This window comes from Phalangium opilio, unplaced genomic scaffold (genome assembly GCF_054372755.1).
Source record: "Phalangium opilio isolate 3A_F unplaced genomic scaffold, DU_Popi_V2 ptg000061l_1, whole genome shotgun sequence".
NCBI lineage: Eukaryota > Metazoa > Arthropoda > Arachnida > Opiliones > Phalangiidae > Phalangium > Phalangium opilio.
In genome coordinates, this window is record NW_028324178.1 from 1,997,501 (window position 1) to 2,022,927 (window position 25,427).

Genomic DNA, 25,427 nt, shown 5'->3' on the forward strand with positions numbered 1-25,427 from the left:
GCTATAAAGTTTTTGTGTCCAAATACAATTTGTTACATAAATTTTCACATGACCTTCCCACCTCCCATGGTAACAATTAGCAACATTTATTATAATCCCCTTCAACCCTGCCCTTGATAAGTAATTTGTGAACAGCCCCAAACCCCCCTAATAAGATTTTGTTATTCCACACAGGAATATTGCCATTTGAATTCACACAGAATTCTTTATTCCACACAGGAATATTGCAATTTGAATTCACACAGAATTCTTTATTCCACACAGGAATATTGCAATATGAATTCACACAGAATTCTTTATTCCACACAGGAATATTGCAATTTGAATTCACACAGAATTCTTTATTCCACAAAGGAATATTGCAATTTGAATTCACACAGAAATCTTTATTCCACACAGGAATATTGCAATTTGAATTCACACAGAATTCTTTGTTCCACACAGGAATATTGCAATTTGAATTCACACAGAATTCTTTATTCCGCACAGGAATACTGCAATTTGAATTCACACAGAATTCTTCATTCCACACAGGAATACTGCAATTTGAATTCACACAGAATTCTTCATTCCACACAGGAATACTGCAATTTGAATTCACACAGAATTCTTCATTCCACACAGGAATATTGCAATTTGAATTCACACAGAATTCTTTATTCCACACAGGAATATTGCAATTTGAATTCACACAGAATTCTTTATTCCACACAGGAATATTGCAATTTGAATTCACACAGAATTCTTTTTTCCACACAGGAATATTGCAATTTGAATTCACACAGAATTCTTTATTCCACACAGGAATATTGCAATTTGAATCACACAGAATTCTTTATTCCACACATGAATATTGCAATTTGAATTCACACAGAATTCTTTATTCCACACATGAATATTGCAATTTGAATTCACACAGAATTCTTTATTCCACACAGGAATATTGCAATTTGAATTCACACAGAATTCTTTGTTCCACACAGGAATATTGCAATTTGAATTCACACAGAATTCTTTATTCCACACAGGAATACTGCAATTTGAATTCACACAGAATTCTTCATTCCACACAGGAATACTGCAATTTGAATTCACACAGAATTCTTCATTCCACACAGGAATACTGCAATTTGAATTCACACAGAATTCTTCATTCCACACAGGAACACTGCAATTTGAATTCACACAGAATTCTTTATTCCACACAGGAATATTGCAATTTGAATTCACACAGAATTCTTTATTCCACACAGGAATATTGCAATTTGAATTCACACAGAATTCTTTATTCCACACAGGAATACTGCAATTTGAATTCACACAGAATTCTTCATTCCACACAGGAATACTGCAATTTGAATTCACACAGAATTCTTCATTCCACACAGGAATACTGCAATTTGAATTCTCACAGAATTCTTTATTCCACACATGAATATTGCAATTTGAATTTACACAGATTTCTTTCTTTCACACAGGAATAATGCAGTTTAAATTTGCACACATTTCTTTATTCCACACAGGAAAAATGTAGTTTGAATTTGCACTCATTTCTTTATTCCACACAAGAACATCGCCATTTGAATTTACACAAATTTTGATATTTCACACAGGAAATTTAAGGTCTAATAGTTCAGCTTTTTTCTGGTAATACATATACCTTTGTGGTACGAATAGTAACATTCCCTGTAAGAAGCTTCGAATCTGTCTCGAAAAAGTTTGTTTCCGAACGCTAAATCCAACTGGCAATGATAGTCAGTTGAAACTTTCTCTTCAAGACCAGGGAGTAGAGTTATGTCAAAGGAATTAAAGAACATCTTCAGTGCCGTTTTACTTTTTAAAAAATTTATATTGAAATCTTTCACAACAACTGTTGGAACAGAGGCATCATATCTAATATCGAATAAAGGATTAAAATCCTCAAACACTAATCTCAAATTCGCTCCGGGCGATTTGTATAATAACACAACACCCATTGGTTCATTTTCAATGGTAACATAAAACCAACAGCGTTCCACATGTGAATTTCTAAAAGGTCTATCGCTTCGCAATACCCTATTTTCCAAATCGTTAACTACATTCTCAGGTAAATAAATGGAAGAACCAAAAGCAATTCTACGTGCCATTCTTGGCAGATAAATACCGCCCACTTCCTTAAAGGATGGCACATTAAACTCATCGGTTTCCTTCTTCCACGTTTCAACAAAGCATAATAAGTGGGCATTTCTTATCACGGTACTGTCTGCTAAAATATCTTCCAAATGTGCGTTTAACGACTGCACATTGTGAACATAAATATTAACCGGTTCGTTCAAGAACGGTAACGCAATACTCTTCGTATCTCGTAATCTTTTAAGTTCCAATTCAACTTGTTTGTTTTTAGGCGCATTTGGAACTTGAAATTTACCCTCAATATACAAACCATAGGCGTTTCTCGCTCTACTACAAGCAACGTATAAATGACCTCGCTCTAAATTCTTTCTTTGATTACAATGCACTACTACAGACGAATACGTATCACCTTGACTCTTGTGTATCGTAATAGCCTCAGAAATGACCAAAGGAAACTGTTTCCTAGAGACCGAAACATTATTTTGCCTCCATTTTCTACTGAATGCCTTAGTAACTTTCTCGACAGGAGTCCAAATCCTGTTAAAGTTATTCTGCTCGTATAATCCATGACTCTTTTGTCTCAACAACTTTCCAACATTAGCATCAGCAAACTCAATCCATACCCTAAACGGAATTTGTTCACCCAGCCTATTTTTGCCGTACTCTATTTTTCTTAACCAACCTGTTGCCCCATTTGTAAGTCCGTCAGACGTATCAACATTGTTAGTCATCATGTATCTGGCGCCACAAGCGAGCAATAATTCTTTAGGCAGATCATACGTATCAGACGTTGCCAACGTTTGAACTTGAGAAAGAATGTTATTTCTAACTTCGCTAGTAAGATCACCATTTACAACATCTACTGAAACGGAAATAGACTTTTCCGTATTCATGTTTAATAGCATCTCTTCGTTAAATTGGCTGACTTCAACGTTAGTAGGGAAAAAATGTATCGCTTCTTTTGGCGGTACACGCTCTCTATTCACTTCTAAACTTACAAAAAAGTCAATATCATCCTGATTCATATTTCCCACAGCCATTCTATTCAAAGCTTCCGCAAATCTTTTGTCATCTTTTTGCCTCATAATTTCTTCAAGCTCTGCAAACTGGAATTCTTCCCATATTGGGTTACCAATTAACGCCGCATAGGGATTGTCAGTATCACTTTGACCTTGAAAAGCGAAATGATCGCGCACTGGTCTAAGTTGGTTAAAATCTCCAACTAACAGTACAGATACACCACCGAAATAATCTGGACAACCCATTATCTCTTGCAATCTTGCGTTAACTCGGTTAAAAACCTTGGCTCCAACCATTGATATTTCGTCAAAAATTACCAATTTCACTTGACCATACATCAATCTACAATTCTGAAGAGTTTCACTTTCTAGCCTGGAAATATTCCCGGCAAATTGACTAACCGGTAGACAAAAGGTACTATGCAAAGTAGCGCCACCTAAATTAAAGGCAGCCTTGCCCGTTGGTGCGCATCGCAAAACTTTAACTTCCTAGGGATTAGACCCTGGCTGCTTATTGTAAAATCTAGTAACAACTTCAAATATGGCACTTATCAAAACGCTTTTTCCAACACCAGCGCCACCGGTAACAAATAGCCGTAAAGGCGTTTTCTTGCATTTTAAATCATGCAGAACTTCATAAAATATTTCTTTCTGTTTCACATTCAGCATTCTAACAAGTACATTGTACTCAGAATCATTGACTAACGTCACTGACGGAGCAATAGTCCTTTCCGCATTACCATCAAGAATATCACGGGTAATATTTCCTATAGACTTCTGAACCGTATTAATTAGAAATTCAGAATCTTCAACAATTAAAGATCTATCTAATTCATTTCGATGTTCCAATTCAGGCTGAATATTAGTAAGATCAGCTTCAATAGCTTCACTTTCGAAATTTCGGACAGCCTGTTCAATGGCCGCTTCGTCAGTTTCGTTATGAAATTCTTTTCTACATTCCTTTATAATCTCAACTTTAAGTTCATACTCTGATTTCAGATCCTTTGTCAAAATGTCCCTACTCTCATCGCGCCAAGGCGAGAACAACATTATTTGCTCACGATAATACTGTTCGGGTTCTTTCACTAAATTGAATCTCCGATACCGCATTAAATTAACTTCATTACAAACATTAATTAACTCGATTAAAGTAGCTGTATGTCCCCAGATGTATATTAAAAAGACGGCCATGTTCTCCACATATTAAAATGGGACTAACGTTACTTATAATGTAAATTTCATCATATTTATCAATATTTTAATTACAAAAGTATAATATACATGTAATTATAAAATGTGTGTATAAAAGATCCCACTTGTCAGTTGAAATGATTGCGAAGGTCCCCACTTGTAAACCTCTAATAAGCGTAAAATTTTAGTGTTAAGATAGAAAAAGATCCGATTTCGTAAATTTCATCATTATAATCAATATTTTAATTACAAAAGTATAATATACATGAAATTAGAAAATGTGTGTTTAAAAGACCCCACTTGTCTGTTGAAATGACAGTTAAGGTCCCCACTTGTAAATTTTTCGAGTGTTAAAAAGTATCTTAAAATACTTAAATGAACCATATAGGCTTTGACACTAATTCAAAATCTTATATTGTATACACAAATGTCCCCAGATATAAGGTAGGAAGACGGTTTAGGTCCCCACTTGTAAACCTGAAATTAGCTCAAAACTTAAGTGTTAAGCTATAATTTGGCCGGCACATTTTCTTACATTTTAGTGAAATATATTAACAATAATTTCTATCTGAACTATTTTAACAATTCTTTACATTAAATTACAACCTTGGGGGCCAATTCATTTACTTCGACAGAGACTATGAAATTTCTGTACAATAATGCAAAATTTAACGAATGTTCAGTTTTTATTGCAAAGTATTAAAAATTCCCAAAACATGGATAAATGTTCGTTAAATAAATTTCAGAATTCACCATCCAAAGCATGGGGTTTATTTTTTCCATCTTCAGCCCTTTTTTGGTTCTGCATGGCCGTCCCCCGAGTCCTGAAACACTTCTAAACAGCTAATTCAGCCTCATATTCCTTTGAAATTCAATTGAACGGCCGCTGAAATAAAAACAATTCTTTTAATAAGGTTCAAATTAGAGATTTTAGTTCCAAGCTCATCTTACCAACAATAGCATTTTTGATATTAAATTCGGCAGAGGAGAATTTGGTTTCTGAGCCTACCCAATTAAATTTCATTAGTAACTCGTATGAGCCAAAACCGGCCAAAACTTTATCAAAGGGTCTCTGACCACAGTTTTTTATTTCTTTAAAACTAAAGGAAGGAAAATTTTAACATGTTGAAGTAACTGAATTTTGCTTTATTTATAAATTGAACTAGGGCTGGGAGTATCGAAGATTTTTGGTATCGATACCGGTATCGAGTACGGAATATTGTACTCGATACCGGGTATCGGTATCGGAGAAAAAAATACTCGATACCCAAAGTATCGAGTACTTTTTTTTAAAGCGCCACCTATGATAGATTTTGCGTATTTAATTATAATAAGCATTGTAATTACTTTTTATTTCTTGGAAAAGCATTGCTGCAATATTTTAACATTTAATTTAAATTTATTTAATCTAATTTTTAAGATGTGATTTGAGTTTAGTTAGCGCTATTCACATAAATTTTCTGAAAGCTAGAATCCTTTTAAGTATAATAAAACACGTCGAAACGCGTCTAAGTTAAATTTCAGGTCATTTGTATCAATAGGACGAAGGAACTGGCCAAAAAACATACCTCCTCCAATAGAACTTAATATTAATTTTCGGTTACTCCGAATTTTCTTCAAAAGCCGCGCTTATATATGTAAATCCAATTCTTTGAACGGGATTCTATAGCACGAGCAGCTTGCGTCGTTTTGTGCGCGATTGAATGGGCTATGAATGAAGAAGCTACGTCTGATGTCAGTCTACTCTAAGGATGGAGTATAGAGACTAAACTATGTCGACGAGGAAAACATTCACGTGTTAAAATATAATGCAAATGATTGGCCGCAAGTTTCAAAAAGAAACGTTCCTTCGATTCCAGGGGGGAAAGATAGGGGGATAAAGTACTCGATGCTTCGGATTTTTCGAAAGTACTCGATACCAGTATCGGATCCCAAAAACGGTACTCGATACCGGTATCGAAAGACTGAAGTACTCGATACCAAGTTGGCATCGAGTAGTATCGAACAGCCCTAAATTGAACGCGAGAAAATTAAAATATAACCTTTACTGCTCTATTCCGATTTGTTTCGTCCTCCAGCAGATTTTCGACTAAGTTTAGATCTTGCAATGAAGTAAGAGGTAGTTTAGGAAATAGGGACTTGCCAATTCGGGCTTAACTCCGCCCCCTGCGCCATTATGGTATGTTTTTTTAACAGAATGAAAGCTGTGTAAGCCCCTCCTCCTGGTATGTTTTTTAGCACTAGTGGAAGGTAGCCTGACGTTGCATGACGTAGTACTGCCAAGTCCCTATTCATCCATTTCAATTATCTCTTGATTTAAGGCACCTTTACTTTCTTTGGATTATATTTATCAGAAAATCCACTTTTGTATTCAAATATGTCGTACACTGTACTATTTATACCAACCCCAACGATTGAACACATGCGTTAAACATCCATTAATTTTTAATGATATATTTTATGTTTCCTTGTCGTTCAAAAGATATTCCATAAAATAAAATCGTAAGCCTTGGCTAGACATCAAATTTTAAAGCCAAAGTAGCCGTTATTTACCTTTAAATCAAGAAATAATGGTGAATATTTAGTCAGAGTAAATGCAATGACACATAAAAGTTATATATAATTAAAGTTTACCTTTAAATCTTTTAAAGATATCAGATTTAATCTTCAAGTTCAGCAGCAGAGAAAAGAGCCGGCAAATTCCAGTTCCACTAATTCCATTGTACAGTATTCGAAAATTTAAAATAACGGCTAACCGTCCACTAGCGTAATCATAGAGACTATAAACCCCAAGGAGTGGCAGGTCCCCCGCTCTACAAACGCAAATAAGGATGTTGCTCCTAAATTGCTACATAAGAGCTTCCGGCCCGTTTAGTTTTGCTTAGCGGAAGTCGCCCTGTACCAGGAAAAAGGGGCAACAAGTTGAGGCATTCCTTCCACTCCTCCTTTCCATTCTCTTTGGCGTAATACCGTGGGAACGAGCCTGTATCAGCGCGCAGTTTTCTCCAGAGAGAAAACTTTCCTTGACGTCATAAGTCACAAGCACTCTCAGTCTCTCACCTAGAAAAACTACAGTCGACCAGAAGGGGTGGCTAGTAACTTAAAGCACGAAGTGTCGGCCACTGAGAACTGTAACCAAAGTGATATTCAATTTTAAAATTATTTAGAGTATCTTAATTTTAAAAAATATAGTATTTTATTCAAATTAGTACTTAAGTGCTTCGTTGGCTCTTGTTTGTTTTTAAAATTAAGGGTTATATTAAACTTTAATCACTTTTCAGAAGAAAGATTTCGAGTTAGTATCCGACACTTTAACTTTCGCTCAGGGAGGTCTATAGCTTTTGACAGTGTTAGTCGACAGTAAAGAAACGGCAGTTTTGTGCAATTGCCGCCTTCGCTTTTGCTGTCATGATATCAGTGAACGAACCTTCGGAAATAAAAGAGGAAACCTATAAAAATCAAATAATTAGCGAGAATCATGATTTCTATTATTTTTAACGGAGATTTTATGGCAGAATATTGTTAGTTTGTGCTTTGGGCTTAGGCTAGTGTGAAAATCGTTTTCCTAAACATATTAGAACTGATTAAATCGTTTTTCTCGTTTAATTCCTATAATTAGGCCAATTTAAATAAAACTTATACTGATTTTAGCGTAATTTGAGGATTGAAATCGATTTCTAATATGTAAATTAAGGATAATTAAAAAAACGTGGAAAAATATGATCCTACGCTTTTAAAAATATCTTTTTGGATTCCCCACCATAAAATTAATTAGGTAAAATAAGTTTCTTGTCACATAACGATAATTAAAAGCCGTAATTAAATCAAAACAGAAAAAATTATTTGTAAAATTTTCATGCTTTGAAACGCATTGAAAATGTACAGTGGAGATGTTTTGGAATTTGAGCAAAAAACGTAGCTTTCTTGAAAGTTAGATTTTGTATATTCTTATTTATGCAGGATCTAATTAGCTTCTTTGCTTAACATATTAAAGATAACTGGGAAGATTTAGACCTCTTAATTCCGAATATGTAACTGTTAATTCTCTCACCTTAACCGTTAGTTAGTTATGAAGTTAAACGCGGGACCCCTCCGTCGGATTATTAGCATTTTTGTGTCTTTCCAACTTCAAATAAACGTAAAAACATAAATTAATTTTATTTAAATGAATAACGGTTCATTTGTTACTGAATTTAAACCGTGATTTACGAAGCGTATGACTGGTTATCTCGGTTTAAATTAAGTAAATAATCAACCGTTAAAACGTCGGAGTAGGTCCAATGAACACGGAACACTGTAATACGTCAGAATATATTACACCAAAATTAAATAAATTTATGTTTTTACGTTTATTTGAAGTAGGAAAGACACAAAAATACTAATATTCCGACGGAGGGTTCCCGCATTTAACTTCATAACTAACTGTTAAGGTGAGAGAATTGGCCCTTTCATATTCGGAATCTAAAGGTCCAAATCATCCCATTTATCTTTAATATGTTAAGCAAAGATGCAAATTAGAGCCTGCTAAAATAAGAACATACAAAATCAAACTTTAAAAAACGCTACGTTTTTGCTCAAATTCCAAAACATCTCTGTCTTGTTCTATCGTACACTTTCTATGCGTTTTAAAGCATGATATTTTTCAAATTTATTTTTCAGTTTTGATTTAATTGCGGCTTTAAATTAACTTAATTTGACAAGAAATTTATTTTACCTAATTAATTTTATGGTGGGGAATCCAAAAGAAATGTTTTTAAAAGCACACGATGATATTTTCCCGCCTTTTTATTATTATCGTTATTTTACATATGAGCAATCAATTTCTTTCCTCCCAATTTCGCTTATGTCAGTATCATTTATATTTAAATCGGCCTAATTATAGGAATTAAACGAGAAAAACGATTTAATCAGTTCTAGTATGTTTAGAACTTCAATTTTCACACTAGCCTAAGCCCAAAGCACTAACTAACAATATTCCGCCATAAAATATCTGATAAAATTAATAGAAATGATGATTTTCGCTAATTATTTGATTTGTATAGGTCTATTCTCTTTATTTCCGAAGGTTCGTTCACTGATATCAGGACAGCAAAAGCGAAGGCGGCAATTGAAAAAACTGCCGTTTTTTTACTGTCGACTAACATGGTCCCAAGCTATAAACCTCCCCGAGCGAAAAACCAAAGAAATGTTTGTTAAAACGTCGGACACTAACTCGAAATCATTCTTGTGAAAAGTGGTAAAAGTTTAATTTAACCCAAATTTAAAAAACGAACAAGAGCGAACGAAGCACTTAAGTACTAATTTGAATAAAATGCCATAATTTTTGAAATTAAGATACTCTAAATAATTTTAAAATTGAATATCACTTTGGTTACAGTTCTCAGTGGCCGACACCTCGTGCTTTTTCAAGTTACTCGCCACCCCCTCCTGGTCGACTGTAGTTTTTCTAGGTGAGAGTGCACGCGACTTATGACGTCGAGGAAAGTTTTCTCTCTGAAAGAAATTTTTGTTGAAGTGTCGGATACTAACTCAAAATCATTCTTGTGAAAAGTGATAAAAGTTTAATATAACCCAAAATTAAAAAACGAACAAGAGCAAACGAAGCATTTAATTACTAATTTGAATAAAATACGATAATTTTTGAAAATAAGATACTCTTAAATAATTTTAAAATTGAATATCACTTTGGTTATATTTTTAAGTGGCCGACACTTCGTGGAGTTGAAAATACTACACTGGGGAGGGGGATGAAACAGAATTACATGGTGCTTATTCATCTAAACCCACCCCCTCCGTCAGCGCAGTCAAAATGAACGGGGAGGGACGAAACAATATTAAATGCATCTCACTCGCGGCTGGTTTGCCAACACAATACCAGCAGATGACCAACTTAAATTATCCTAATTCCTAATATTCATCTACATTTCAACAAAATTATGTACGTCGTTCTTAATTTAAAAGCGTTATTGTTTTCAAAGCGTTGTGAAGTAACAGCTCGAAATTAAGCACTGAAGCGAAGTAAAAATTGATCTGTAAGTCGGCTTATTGCTGGGGTATGTAAGGGGTTGCCAACATCATTCCCGTCTGTATACCAGCTAAAAACCAAAACTCAAGATACCTTTAAATTTATACAATTTAAAAATTATGGAAGCCTACAAATTAGTCGATTTATCAATTATAAGATATTTTCAGGCTTTATAAAGTGTTCCTGGTTATATGAAAAAGGTATAAAAATATAGATGCAGGGAATCTGTCGGGTTTGTACTGGCAAAATGCATATATGGTCTGTAAGTCGGCTTATTGCTGGGGTGTGTAGGGGGTTGCCTACATCATTCCTGTCAGTTCGCCAGCTTTAAAACAAATTTGAAGATATCTTCGTATTTATACTTAATTAAAAGTTATGTAATCCTTTCATTTAGTTGTTTTAGCAACTATAAGACATTTTCAGGCTATAATAAGTGCCCCGGGTTATAAAAATAAGGATAAAAAATATAGTTGCCGGGAATGTGCCGGGTCTGTACTGGCAAAATTTGCATTTATGATGGGTCGCGATAATTTGCCAGCACAATGCCAGCGCCAGCAGTATCCCACACCCACACCTAACCGACAGGAGTGTGGTACTAGGGAAGTTCCTTAGATACGAGAACGAGATCGACACTTGAAGTTAAGTATATAAATTGTTCATACAACACCTTATCATGAAGTGTAATAGATGTTTACCTAATGTTAAATCCTTGAATATAAAACTTCACTGTGGAAGCATAGAGATATTTGGCGATCTCAAAATCCAGAGTTTCCTATGTCAAAGACAAAATTTAGAACTACGTTATTGCCCCAGTCAATCTGTCACTAAGAATCTCGATTTATAGGTTCGGAATCGGGTTGAAACATACTTCAAACATTGAACTCTTACCTCGACTACTCCAAGCCGCATATGCTTCATGCAGAATGATTTTTGAGACGGGTGTAAGAGTTTAGGAATATTGCTCACCAAGACAGATAAAACGTGTCACGATGTTCAGTGCATTGGGCATATTTGAAAGACTAACAAGAGTTTTTCAAAATAACTAGATTCGTACCATTCGCGTGAACATCAGCCGTAAGAGTCGTTTACGCTTTACCATATATTTAAATTTAGAACGCGTGAAAAAGAAAAGTTATTATCCATACTCTCAAAGTTAATTTCTTTCAGCAAGATATATTTCTTACTTTCTTAATGCGAGTAATATTATGGAGGTCTTAGGAGTAATTATAACTAACTCGCATCCCTAAGAACCTCTTGAAGGAATTTGAATCGCACAAGTGGTGGACACGTCGGAGCCAATCTTGTATGTCTTCCACTACGCCTTGTACCATACCATAATGCGCTTTTCTCAAATCGAGAGAAACGTTATGAAAATTTTATTTTAAAAAGGCCTTTTCCTCCCTTTTCACATAAGTTCCCTCTTTGTAGACTAAAGAAAAAATCGTGACCTAAGACGTTATTATGACTGAAATCGACCCATCTAAATGCCATGGCAACAGTGCTTAATGTGTTTTATCAAAGTTTATATAACTTAAAATTTATAACTTGCCGCATTGCGGACAAAAGGAACATTTCTGAGTAAATCACTTAAAATAAGTCAAGTAGACGCGACTATAGACGGAAGCGGCACGGAATTTTACCAGATTATAGCTCTTGAACCTTTTTTTCATGTTTACTGAATTTCCTTCATTTTACGTTTGGACAAACATTCGTGAGTTAAGCGGTTGAACTTAGTTAAATCGACCCGACTTTTATGCCAAGGTATAAAATAAGACTATGTTTAAACAGTTTAAAAATAAAATAAAATTTCACCCATTTATACTTTATTTTCATTTTAAGCAAAAGCATTTATACACTACGACATATATTAAAATATTTGGACTATATTTAACTATATTTATTATCATTATTGTTAATAATCTTGATTTTTAATGATTTATAAGTAGCGCTATTTGGATTCTAATAACAGAAGCTTGAGCAATTCGAAATGAAATTATCTTTAAACTATCTAGTCCATACTAATGAAAAAACTAAAATGTGACGTAACCTCTTTCAACTGAAACTGAAGAAATTGTCCGTCTGCCTTTTTGTCACGGTTTCATAGCAAATTTGAGAGGACTATTGTAAACCTAATTATATTATTCATGTTTATTATTCCCTTAACTCTTAGTTATTCGGGAGAGAAGGAAATTGCAGCAATTTGTTCAAATTGTTACTGGTAAAGTAAAATGGCATTTTTATGTCATTTGGGAAAAGACTTAGGTTCCATGAATAACAATAATATTGGTTTATTTAGTCTAATGGCCCTAATCCAAGTTTTGTCGGCATTTTATTCATATTAAATATAGTTAAGCTCTTACTTTAAACGGAAAACTACAATGAAGCAGTTTATATTCATTTAAATCTTTCAAAGAATCTATATCGAAGTGACAACTATTTAAAGGCGAAGTGCATAAAATTTTGAAAACTTTTGTTAGGTGTAAATTTACTGTACCTTCAAGTGAGAGCGAGGATGCAAAATCTGAGAGAAATATGCGCCATTTTTCCGAGTATTCCTCATCCATTTTCTAGCGTTCTTCTGGACCTGAGCTGTTCAACAGTTACTGCGCCTATTTCTCTCAAATCTCGCATCTTTCCCCATCGCCATTTACTTAACGTTGGAAAAAGGGACTACATCTCTCCGGAGAATCCTGAGTGGACGGTTTGAAATTTCGCCCATGCGCAAAGAGAAAAATTACAGATTTCCTTCTCACTCACAAGGCTACGGAGAGGAGATTACAATTCATATATTTCTGCTGAATGGGTGCCCAAGCGAAATTCCTTGTGTAACGTAAGAGATGGGAACCCATAATACGTTAGTACATATACATATCCATGCTGACAGAGTTGTGTTTCTGATAAGACCTTGATGCTATTGGATAATAGTTAAGTTTTTCTGAAGGAATTACAAGTTTGGTGGTAACTCCGCGGAAGCGTCGTTTTGAGGCTTTTTCCGCGCTTCTAGACTTCTTCACAGAAAAAAGGCGAGAAACGACATTTTTAAAAATTAAAGCCAATAAGGCAAACGCGATTCCCACGAAGTACACAGAAAATAGGCTTTGGGTTTCATTGAAGGAAATAGGTGAAAAGTCTTCCATTGGCCGTTGCCATTGCACCAGATTGACTGCATATCGTGCTTGGTGGAAAAATCCAAATGAGAGGTCATTTTCTGCGAACAGCTCTACCCTGAAATTACGATGACGAAGCGTTAATAATGTCAAATGCCTAACTTTGTTTCTTCAATCTTACATCAGGTTGGCTTTCTTCATGAATTCTGATTGTGAAAAATTGGACGTAGTGGGGTAGACCAAAAGGCTTTCGTCTATGGGCTTCGAGAAGTAGTACTGGTTAGCGTACTGCATTTTGTTATCCATTTGTGCATTTGAAATTAGAACAAATTGAATATTCATTGACCCCATGACCATGAGTTTCGTGCTGCCATTGTCATTTTTGACGATCTTGGCGAACCCGTCTCCCAAAAGCGCGTTCTCTGGCGGGAGAATTGAACTTTCTGGGATTCCGCTGAGTATCTTACTGTAGCGCTTCTCGTTTGTTTTGCCCTAATTTTCAAAAACAGTTTCTCATTATATTAGAAACTAGGTACCTATCAGACGTTCCCCGTCCCCTCCGGGGCAAATGACAGAAGAACGCTTTATCCCGTGAATTATGTTTTTACCAGACCCCCATTTTCAAGTAATTTGGTTGGGACCTGGCGCTAGCGAGTGTCCTAGAATTCCGCTTGGAAGGGATCTGTAAATATTTTTTTCCGCGAATCGCACGGCTTCTACGTTTTGATTAGTGTTTCAAATTTTGTTATTTTTATTTATCTAGCTGATATTAACCTTGCGTTATGGTTAAATTTGGTAAAGAAATGCTTCAATTCTCAAAATATTAGTAGTAGTTCAAATGAATTTACGAAATTACCGATTTGTGTATTTTTACACTAACTTTTTTTCTCAAAGAACTTAATTCGTCAGACCCATCCCAGAACCAGACGTTGTGAAAATCCTGTTTGACGAGTTGGTCGATGGTGTCGACTGTATCGTATTCTATCTCTGTAAAATGCGACTTCAGGTTGCCTGATATTTCAAAGAAAATGAAAGTGGTCGCGATAAACCAGGTCATGGCCGCAACGCGCCACGTCATCGCTTTTTCGACATAGTTGTACGCTGTGATCAGAAATATAAGCCGCGTTACAAGCATATAATACCATATCAGTTGTAAAGCGCTTACGTTCGAAGAAAAAAATTACGAAATTCTTCCAGATCATTTCGACGAAAATAAGGACAAAGGCTCGGCCATTTTTGGGCGTGGCCAAAGCCAAGAGAATCGACACTGCCAATAGACTGACCATCCAAGATATCGAGAACTGCAGTTAATGTTGAACGAAATTGTTATTGTCTTTCTTTAGAATATAATAGCAAGTTTATGTTACTTGTCCTTCCATGTTGAGGAAAGACAGAGATGGTTTCTTGGTCATTTTGGGGACCGACGAGACGATGAAGGTCGATACTGAAGTATAAACGCTTGTCCTACCCGATTTCATCTCGTTAGTAAAGAAATTACTGATTTGCACAGGAAAAAACAGCACGTCCATTTTCTGCTGAAACGATACAAACCCCATATTTCTTGCGTGTAAAAAGTTCAAGGACTATCCTTTTCATACGCAATTGCGTAGTAAAATTGGGTGTTCAAACATTGATTTGTATAAAAACTAACGTTTCATAGATTCCCATCTCTAACGTTCCCCAAGCAGGGAGAAAAATACCCCCTAACCTTGTGAGTGAGAGGCCTGACTAGTTCGTATTTTTTCTCTCTGCGCATGGGTGAAATTTCAAACCCACCAATTGGTTTTCTCGATTGAGGTATAGCTCCTTTTCCCCTCATGACCTAGCTACTTCCAACTTTATTTAGTGCCACCTCAAAACTCAAATCCGTTAATGTACCGTTTTTGGCCAGATTTTGAATCCATATTACGTTAGTGTTTTTCTAAAGTTCCAATTATTTAAAATACCTCTGGTAAATATCCCTGGTTCCTAATCGCATTACCCTCTTCCAAATTTATGGACACCATTTCGACACTTCAAAAAAGTTAGCATCTACAATTGCGTTATGAAAAAGCGTGACAGATATGCACCTCACCTTAAACCTTTTACTGAAAAACTCCTGTATTGAAGAGTAGAGTTTGTCGCAAATCTCGAATGCCTTAGTTTCTTTACAAAAGTAAAAAGTTAATTTTTAACAATTGGTAAAGGATTTGAGTCTTTTAGGGTTGAAAATTTATTGAAATCCGGGTTTTCAAGTTGTAGAAACTTGAAAGCTATTTGCCAAAATATTCTTACCTCAATTATTCCCACTCGTATATCACTCATGTTGACTGATTTGCAAAATAAGATTAGGAGAAGACGTAGAACAAAGTTGATATACAACGTTCACAAAGGCGCGTTTAGCTGAAGCTGATTGCCGAGAGCGTAGGCTGAATCTAGTGTCTGCTTCTCGTGTGACCGTTCACAAAGCCGCTTAAGCGGTATTGGGAGTGGCGTACGCCGGTTGCTGAGGCTGATTGATGGAGTCCGCTTCGATCTGTTGTGGATAGATATATTCGAGAAAAAGCTCTTGCCCCTCCCCGTCGTGCAGACGAATTTTAACCTCTAGCAGACTATTTTAGGCATTCTGATAAATTTCGTGTGGTACTTTTGCAATAAACATAACGAATTTGAAAGAGAAAAAAGAAATTGACAAAGCCTTGAAAGCCGATCTACGGCCTAAAGATATCCAAAAAAAGGAAAACCTAATTGAAATCGTGAAACAAAGAGATGTGATTTGGAATAAATTTGCGAAGAAGCACAGAGATAGAGATGCTGTCGACTGCTTATCTACCCGCTGTCCCCAAACGAACTACGACGAAGAAACACTTTTGTGAACGATAGAGAGGAAGCTCACGCTGAAGGCTGAGAGCAGACGCTCACCTCGGCAGCTTCGCGCGAGAAAACTACTTTCAGCCATCCGCGATCAGCTTCAGGAAAAAGCGCCTTTGTGAACGTACCTTAAATTACAGTTATATTATAGAGGCTGTAGAAGTTAGCAACACCAACTCGCATCCTTAAGCGCCTCTCGAAGGGAGTTGAATCGCACAAGTTGTGGACACGTCGAAGCCAATCTTCTATGTCTTCCACGTTGCACTAGACTACGCCTTGCCCCATACCATTATGCTCTTTTCTCAAAACGAGAGAAACGTTATGAATTTTTTTTAAAAAAAGGCCATTTTCTCCCTGTGCACTTAAGTTCCCTCTTTGTAGACTAATGAAACAATCGTGACCTAAGACGTTATTATGACTGAAATCGACCCATCTAAATGCCATGGCAACGGTGCTTAATGTGTTTTATCAAAGTTTACATAACTTCAAATTTATAACTTACTTGCCGCATTTCGGACGAAAAGAATATTTACATTTCTGAGTAAATCACATAAGTGAAGTAGACGCGACCGGACGGAAGTGGCACTTAATTTTACTTTTTTTCATGTTAACTGAATTTTCTTCATTTTCTGGTTTTGGAAACGTTCGCGTGTTAAGCGGTTAAACTTACTTAAATCGACCCGACTTCATGCCAAGGTACAAAGTAAGACTTCGTAAAACAATATCATCCAACTAAACTTTTAGTTTCATTTTAAGCAAAAGCATTTACATACACTACGTCATATATTAAAATTCATTTAGAACTTACTTGCCGCATTGTGGACGAATGTAACATTTCTGAGTAAAGCCCTTAATATTAAGTGAAATAGACGCGACTATAGGTGAAAGGGGCTCGTAATTATACCAAATTATAGCTTTCGAAATTTTTCTCATTTTCCGCTTGAAAAAACACGCGTGAGTTAAGAGCTTACTTAAATCGACCCGAATTCATGCCAAGGTATAAAATAAGACTGTGTTACAACACTTTCACGAAACCAAAATTTCATCCAATTATACTATATTTTCATTTTAAGCAGAAACATTTATACACTACGACATATATTAAAATATATGAACTATATTTAACTATACTTATTATCATTCTTGTTAATAATCTTGATTTTTATGATTTATTAGTAGCGCTATTAGGATTCTAATAATTGAAGCTAGAGCAATTCGCAATGAAATTACCTTTAAACTATCTAGTCCGCATTAAAGAAAAAACCAATGTGATTTAGCCTATCCTAAAAGTTGTCATTTAAAAATAGGGTCAGTTTGAACTAAAACTTATTATAAGAAAGACCCGGCTTAAATTGTTTGTATGTCTTTTAGTAACGGTTTCATAGCTTTCAGCATACAAAACCTTTTTATTAACAGTTTTGACTTATCTTCATTTCTATAAAACTGATTGTAGATATTATCTCTGTGGGGACGTCGTCTTCAGACTCTTCTCTCAGTTTTCGACTTCTTCATAAAAATCAGAAGCCAAACTGCATATTCCGTCATTAAAGCCAATAAGGTTATGATGTTTCCGACGTAGTACAGAGAAAGAAGGCTTTCGATTTCCTTAACAGATATTGTTGAAAAATCGTCCACTGGCCGTTTCCATTCTATGAGATCGATCGAGTACCACGCTTTGTAGAGATGATGGAAAAAGAGGTCGTTTTCCACGTCTAACTCTATCCTGAAATGAAGATTAATGTGTTATTAATTACACAGTTACAGAAGAATCTCTGATTCTTTTGTCTTACATCAGGTTGACTTTCTCCATGAACTTTGATTGGGAAAAATTGTAGGAAACTGCAAAAGACAAAAGCTGATTGTCTATGGACGGCGAGAAGTAGAATTTGTTTGCATAGTTTATTTTATTTTCCATGTGTTGATTTTCAATCGAAAGAAATTGCATTATCAGTGTCCCAACGACCATGAACCTCCTGTTGTCCCCGACGTTTCTTGATACGTTGACGAACTCGTCTCCGAAAACCCCGTTCTCAATCGGAAGTATTAAGCTTTTCGGGATGGACACTTTGGCCTAGAAACGAGATTTATAGTTCTATTTAAATCATTCAGTAATTTTAGAAGCAAAGAAAAATGTTTACTTACTGGTGTTCAATTACCGATCGGTTGATGTATTTCTGCACTTACTTTTCGTTGAAAAGATACTAATTCGTCAGTGCCGTCCCAGAACATGACTTTTCGAAAACCCTTTTTGACGAGTTGGTCGACGGTATGCACAGTATCGTAGTCCTCGGTGAAATCCGATTTCTGATTGGCTGATATTTCGAAGAAAATGAAAGTGGTCGCGATCAACCAGGACATGGCTGCTAGACGCCAACGATGGCTTTCTTGACGCGGTTGTACGCTGTGACCAGAATTGCAAGTCCAATTTAATGTATGGATTTATTACACCATTTAAATTCGGAGAAGCTTACGTTCGAAGAAAAAGTGGAGTAAATTATTCCAGATCATTTCGAAAAAAGTCATGACGAACGATCGGCCATTTTTGGGCGTGGCCAAAGCCAAGATGATGGAAACTACCCAACTTATCGAGAACTGCAGTTAACGTTGAATCAAATTGTTATTGTATTTCCTTGTATTAAACGGATTAAGTGTATGTTACTTGTCCTTGCATGTTGAGGAAAGAGAGAGATGGTTTCTTGGTCATTTTCGGGATTGAAGAGACGATAAAGGTCGAAGCTGAATCGCAAACGCTCGTGATTCGCCATTTCATCTCCGGGGAATACAAAGTATCGATTTGGAAAGGAAAAAACATCGCATCTATTCCCTGAGAAAAGAATAGTAAACCATATCTTACTTCTTTCACTGATCAATTTAGAGCTGTAGGCCTAGATGGATATGCCATTTTCAATAGTATACGCTTCAGTAATTCATGGTTGGAATGCAGAGGCGACTTAAATGAGGGACCCCAAAATTTACCTCGAGTTCTTTTTTTTTTTTAAAAAAAAAGATTTCTTATCCAGAATTGGTTCATATCAAATCATAATATTAGGTAATGGATTAATTCTCAATTTAGGATTTAATTACCCTCAAAATGCTACTCCTGCCTTATTCGTGCAAATAATAACAAGTGGTTCGTGGAAGGCCTGCAGCGCCTGCCACGTTGTTGCGCGACATTGAAATTCTGAAAATTACCGCTGAAAACTCACTGCGGTTTCGAAACTTCGGACACAATTTCGACGCTTCGTGTAAAGTATATAAATTATTCATACAACATCTTAAGATGAAGTGTAATAGATGTTTACCTAATGTTAAATCTTTTACGGAAAAACTCCGTCAGCTTAGTGAAGAAATATTTGGAGACCTCAAATTCCTCGGTTTCCTATAATAAAAGCAAAGGAAACCGGGTATGTGTTACACCGGCAGATGTGAGACGGCTGTAAATCAAAGTGGAAGGAGATAAATCACGTGGGGAAAAGGAACTCTATCTCTTCGAAGAATCATGATTGGTAGGTTTGAAAATTTGTTCATGCGAAGAGAGAAAAATACGAATGCCCCTCTCACTCACAAGGTTGGGGCTGGGGGGTTAGAAATTTACATTTATTACTCTCCTGAACGGGCGTCTAAGCGAAGGTAAGTGAAGGTAATCCATAATGAAGATTAACTCAGTGTAATCGTCGCCTTGAGACCTTTTCTGCGGTTCTCGACTTCTTTAAGGCCAGCAGAAGGAATAAAGCATATTCCAATATTAAAGCCAATATCGCAATAACGTTTCCCACGAAGTACAGAATAAGAAGGCTTTCGACTTCCTTCACGGATATCGGAGAAAAATCGTCGGTTGTTTCCATTTCATGAGATCGATCGCGTATCGCCCTTTGTACATGAGAGCGAATAAGAGGTTGTTTTCCGTGATTAACTCCATCCTGAAACGAAATTGCAGTGGCAAAATTTTGAAAATCGTTTTTTAATTCTTTAGTCTTACATCAGGTTGGCTTTCTCCATGAACTTTGATTGCGAGAAATTGTAGTTAACGGCAAAAACCAAAATCTGATCGTCTATTGACGGCGAAAAGTAGTACTTGTTCGCGTATTGAATTTCATTTTCTATTTCTAAATTTCAAGCAGAATAATTTGCATTATCAGAGTCCCAACGACCTTAAACTTTCTTTTGTCTCGCATGTTTTGTGCTACATTGACAAATTCGTCTCCGAAAACCGCGTTCTCAATAGGAATTATTGCGCTCCCTGGGATGGACACGTTGACCTAGAAATGAAATTTATAGTTCTGTTTAAATCATCCAGTAGTTTTAGATGCAAAAATTCAAGAATTTTAATTTATTCGTTAGCTTTTTTCCGAGACTTTTCGCGACGTTGACGAACTGGTCTCGCGTAACCCAATTTTCAATTGGGAGTATTGAGGTTTCGGTTATGGTTACGTTCACCTAGTTACGAAATTTATTCCTCTAGTTTTTTAAATCGTTCAATTATTATAAAATGAATGTATATGGAAGAATAAAGGAATCGATGAAAATGTTTGGTTCAGCCCTAAAACACCAAGGTTGACGCTGGTTTCTTAGTCTTAAATGGTAATGTCAAAAACGGATTTATGTAAGAAGAACGTTGAACGTAGCTTCTCATACTTTATTGAGAAACGTCGTCTGCTTATATTTTGACTCCACCCACAAATTCTGTATATAGCGACTTCTAGAGATCGAAAATGTCATTTTTATCTCTTTTTTCGTGGTTAAATATACAAAGAAAGAAAAACTAGATGCTTAGAAAAGAAACATCAATTATTTATATTCTTAACTTTAAAACTTAATTCCACAAAATCGGGAGTTATGTGGCATTGTTGTCCACTTTGCTTTTTTATCACTGGCGCAATTTCGGGAAAAAAATATTTAACCAAGAGATAAGAATGACATTTTCGATCTCTAGAAGTGGCTATATACAGAATTTGTGGGTGGAGTCAAAATAAAAGCAGACGAAGTTTCTCAATAAAGTATGCGAGGATTGTACCAGAGGCTAAAGCTATGATCCGACGTTCTTTGTACATAAATCCGTTTTTGGAAATGTATACTTGCTTGAGAAGGGATAAAAGAATCGATTAAATGGTGTATTTCTGCACTTACTTTTCTGCGAAAAGAAGTTAATTCATCACTGGCATCCCAGAACCAGACATTTTTGAAACCCTTTTTCACAAGTTGGTCGACGGTGTCCACAGTATCAAAGTCCTCGGTGAAATCCGACTTCAGGTTGCCCGATATTTCGAAGAAAATGAAAGTGATCGCTATCATCCAGGACATGGCAGCCACTCTCCAAGTGATCGCTTTTTCAACAGGGCTGTACGCTGCGACCACAAGTACAAGTCCGTTTTCAAGTATGGATATTTTTGTTCCATTTAAAGACGAAATATACTAACGTTCATAGAAAAAATTAAGAAATTCTTCCACATAATTTCGGAAAAAGTAAGGACGAACGGTTGGCCATTTTGATTTTTGGGCGTGGCCAAAGCTAAGAGGATCGACACTGCCAAAAGACTCACCATCCAAAATATGGAGAACTACGGTTAATATTAAAATAAATTGTTATTGTATTCCTTGGGAGCACATTTGAAAACATTGGCAAAATGTTAATGTTACTTGTCCCTCCATGTTGAGGAAAGATAGAGATGGTGTCTTTCTCATTTTCGGGACTGAAGAGACGACGAAGGTCGACACCGAGTCATAAATGCTCGTCATTCGACATTTCATATCGGGTTTAAAGAAATTTTCGAGTTGTATAGGAAAAAACAGAATGTCCATTGTCTACCATAAGAATCCTTTTTTAAATTTTTGAAGTCTGTTCGAGCGAGAATGCTTTTATTCTATCGTTTGGGTGCAGAGCGATCGCCATTTAGACGCGTTGTGCCTTATCTGAGGACTCTCGAAAATGCAATTTTTAAAATTACCTGTGGTATGTCTTTCTCGTTTCGATTACTGTCAATTTCTTCCGCAGATACGGGCACAAAACCAACACTTGAAATGAGGCATAAATATTATTTAAACAGCGCGCTAAAAAGAAGTGTAACAGAATTCTACCTGATATTGAACCTTTTACTGAAAAAATCGCGTTAAGATTTTTGGCGGTGTAAAATTCCTGAGTTTCCTATGAGAAAAAAAAAATAATTTAGACAACAAAAATTGGCCAATGAAACTTTCTTGTATAATATCAGTTTTAATATATTGAGTCGCGTTGAAAGATACATTTGAGATTATTACTGCGAAATATTCTTACATTGATTACTCCCATTCGAATATCAACCATCTTGAATGATTTATAATTCAGACTACTCAGGACGTCGTGGAACAGAAGTGAATTTTTGTCTTTGACTATTCACGCGATTTTTGTGACTCATGGTTAAATACCAAAGTCGGTGCACAAATAGAAGGTACGGGTAGGCGTAAAAATAAATGAAGAATGCACGAGATAGTTAATATTTATCTACCTTTGCTGCTTCCAGACAGCAGGTTATATTTCATGCTTTCGGAATTTAGTGTTGACTTTTACTTGTTGTTAAGGAAGAATATTGACTTTCTGTTTAGCATGGTCGTGCCGAGTTAAATAAGTCAATCGAACCGACTGCACGCCAAGGGAGTGGCAAAGAATGGGTTTTAGAAATGTTTGTATGTCATTAGAACAAAGACGAAGATATAAGATAAGAAGTAGGCGGGCGAAGATGTAGTAAATGCTTCAATTATACTGTGACCCAAAAACCTAAAGAAGAAAACCATAAAAAGAATTGTAATAGTTTTTACATCGACCAGGTTTGAAAAGTCTACTAATTCATTTATGTTATAGAGGGATCATTTGAACATAATTTAGTAGTAGATTATTGGCATTATTTTTTAATGAATAACCCAAATTACCAAAGTCATTTATGCAACTTCATTTTAATATATTTAATAAATTTATTACATTTTGTACTAAGCCTATCCGAGAAACATTTATACATGCCGAAACACGTTGAATTGCTAGTACAGTAGAAAGGGAAGCATAGTGCAAGGCGGACTTAAGTACTTGCGCATTTCATAAACCGGATTTGTCCTTGGTCGACATCTTAGATTTTCACTAATCTCGTGAGTCGACAAGTCTTGGATTGAACGGTTCAAATCTTGTAAAATTGAATCTTAAAACCGATGGCCTACCTTAAGATTTAATCTATGCTTTCCCAAAACTATGTTTGTGTAAAACCAGGGATCCAATTAATTTTAGAAGCAGGAATAGAGACCGGTTATCCTTTAGTTCAGTCCAACTCATGGCCCAGAATAGAGCCCTCCCTTCAGCACGTAAAGAAAATTTTAAAAAATCATATTGGCTCACTTAAACTACGTTCTTTTTTACCTCTGTCGCTGGGGAAGGGATCGTGAACTTTGAAGCGCTCCCAAATTACCCTGTTCTCTATTCCTGCTTCTAAAATTACATGGATCCCTGGTATAACCCAATCGGGGTTCAGTCTCTTACTCATAGCTATTAACATTCAGTGTCAAGATTAATTTCACGACTGTGTCTTCGTGTAAATTTCGTTTGATCTTTTGACTTCAAGGACATTAATAACGATACCACTTTTTCCAAAATCATAGCCGATATCGCAAACGCGATTCCTATTAAGTAAAGCGAAATCAGGCTCTCAATTTCTTTGACAGATATCGGGGAGAAATCGTCCTGCGGATTCTTCCATTGCACGACATCAAGGGAATAGCGGGGTTTGTATGTTAAACAGAATAAGAGGTCGTGTTCGGCGAACTACTGAACCCTAAAAGCGAACAAATCAAAAGGCGTCTTAATTTTCCTCGAGCAAAGCTAATTTCAATGTGATTAAAGAGTAAGCCAATCTCTTAAGTTAATATCATTTTTTCTATAGCTTCATAAGTATTTTCAAAATTTTGTTAAGGGGAAAATGTAGTTCATTAAGTAAATATACAGTGTGTTCCCGGAATAATGTGCGTCCAATTTTCACACGTGTAATTTGAAAATATTGGAAAAATGTTTATGTTCGCAAACAGGTAATATTTATTTAAAAAGTTGATGTTTACAAGTGTGTCTTAAATAGTAAAATATTTGAATATCTGAACCTTCAGTCGGTAAATTGTTAAATGATCTATTCACTGTGAGTAGTCAAAACCTGTTCGTACATATGTTCATTAATCTATGGACAGTGGAATCCAAGAATTATGTTCTGCAGGAAAATTACTAGTGACACATTAGATTGTAAAGGTTAACTATATGGTTGTCTCGTCTTAAACCGTGTCTTTTCGGTTTTGATTTCTTCAACGACATAAGTAGTGTAAATACATTTTCCAAAATCAGGCCCAATAAGGCTATGGCGTTTCCCACGAAGTAGACCATAATGAGACTCGCAATTTCCTTGACAGATATCGGAGAATACTCGTCTTTGGGCTTTCTCCATTGAAGGACATCGATAGAATAGCGTGATTTGTAAAAAATACCAAATGCAAGGTCGTTTTCGGTCCATAACTCAACCCTGAAGGAAAAAAATTAACTTCCTTAAATGACTTTTATTGGTATAAGTTTCGTTTTTATGTAATTAACGACGAAGCCAGTCGCTCTATGGAATTATGTTTTCCGAAAAAAAAACCCACGGAGTTTTTGGGGTTTACCCATCATAAAAGTCACCCCAAAAAATCCGCTTAATAAACCCCATCACTATTCATGATGAATTTGAATACTAGAATAATTTAATTTTGAAGATAGTTTAAGATATTTATTGCATCATCTTAAAAATATTCATTTTTAATGAAACATTTTGGGTTTTTCTTTTTTTTTACTAAGAAGTTACTTACTACAATTCACGCAAATATAAAACCCGGTGGGCTGTGCTTTTTCGAATTACCCTTATGTTTTTCTGACTCAAAATTTAAGTTTCTTACATTGTGTTGACATTTTCCATGTACTTAGATCGCGAGAAATTGTTGGACACAGCGAAAACCACGAGGTTGTTCTCTATTGAGGGTGACAAGTAGTATTTGTTAGCGTATTGCATTTTCTCTCTCATTGCTGCGTTTTCCAAGAGCACTAATTGAAAGAGCATTGTCGATATGACCATGAACTTTCTATCCTGTCCTTTG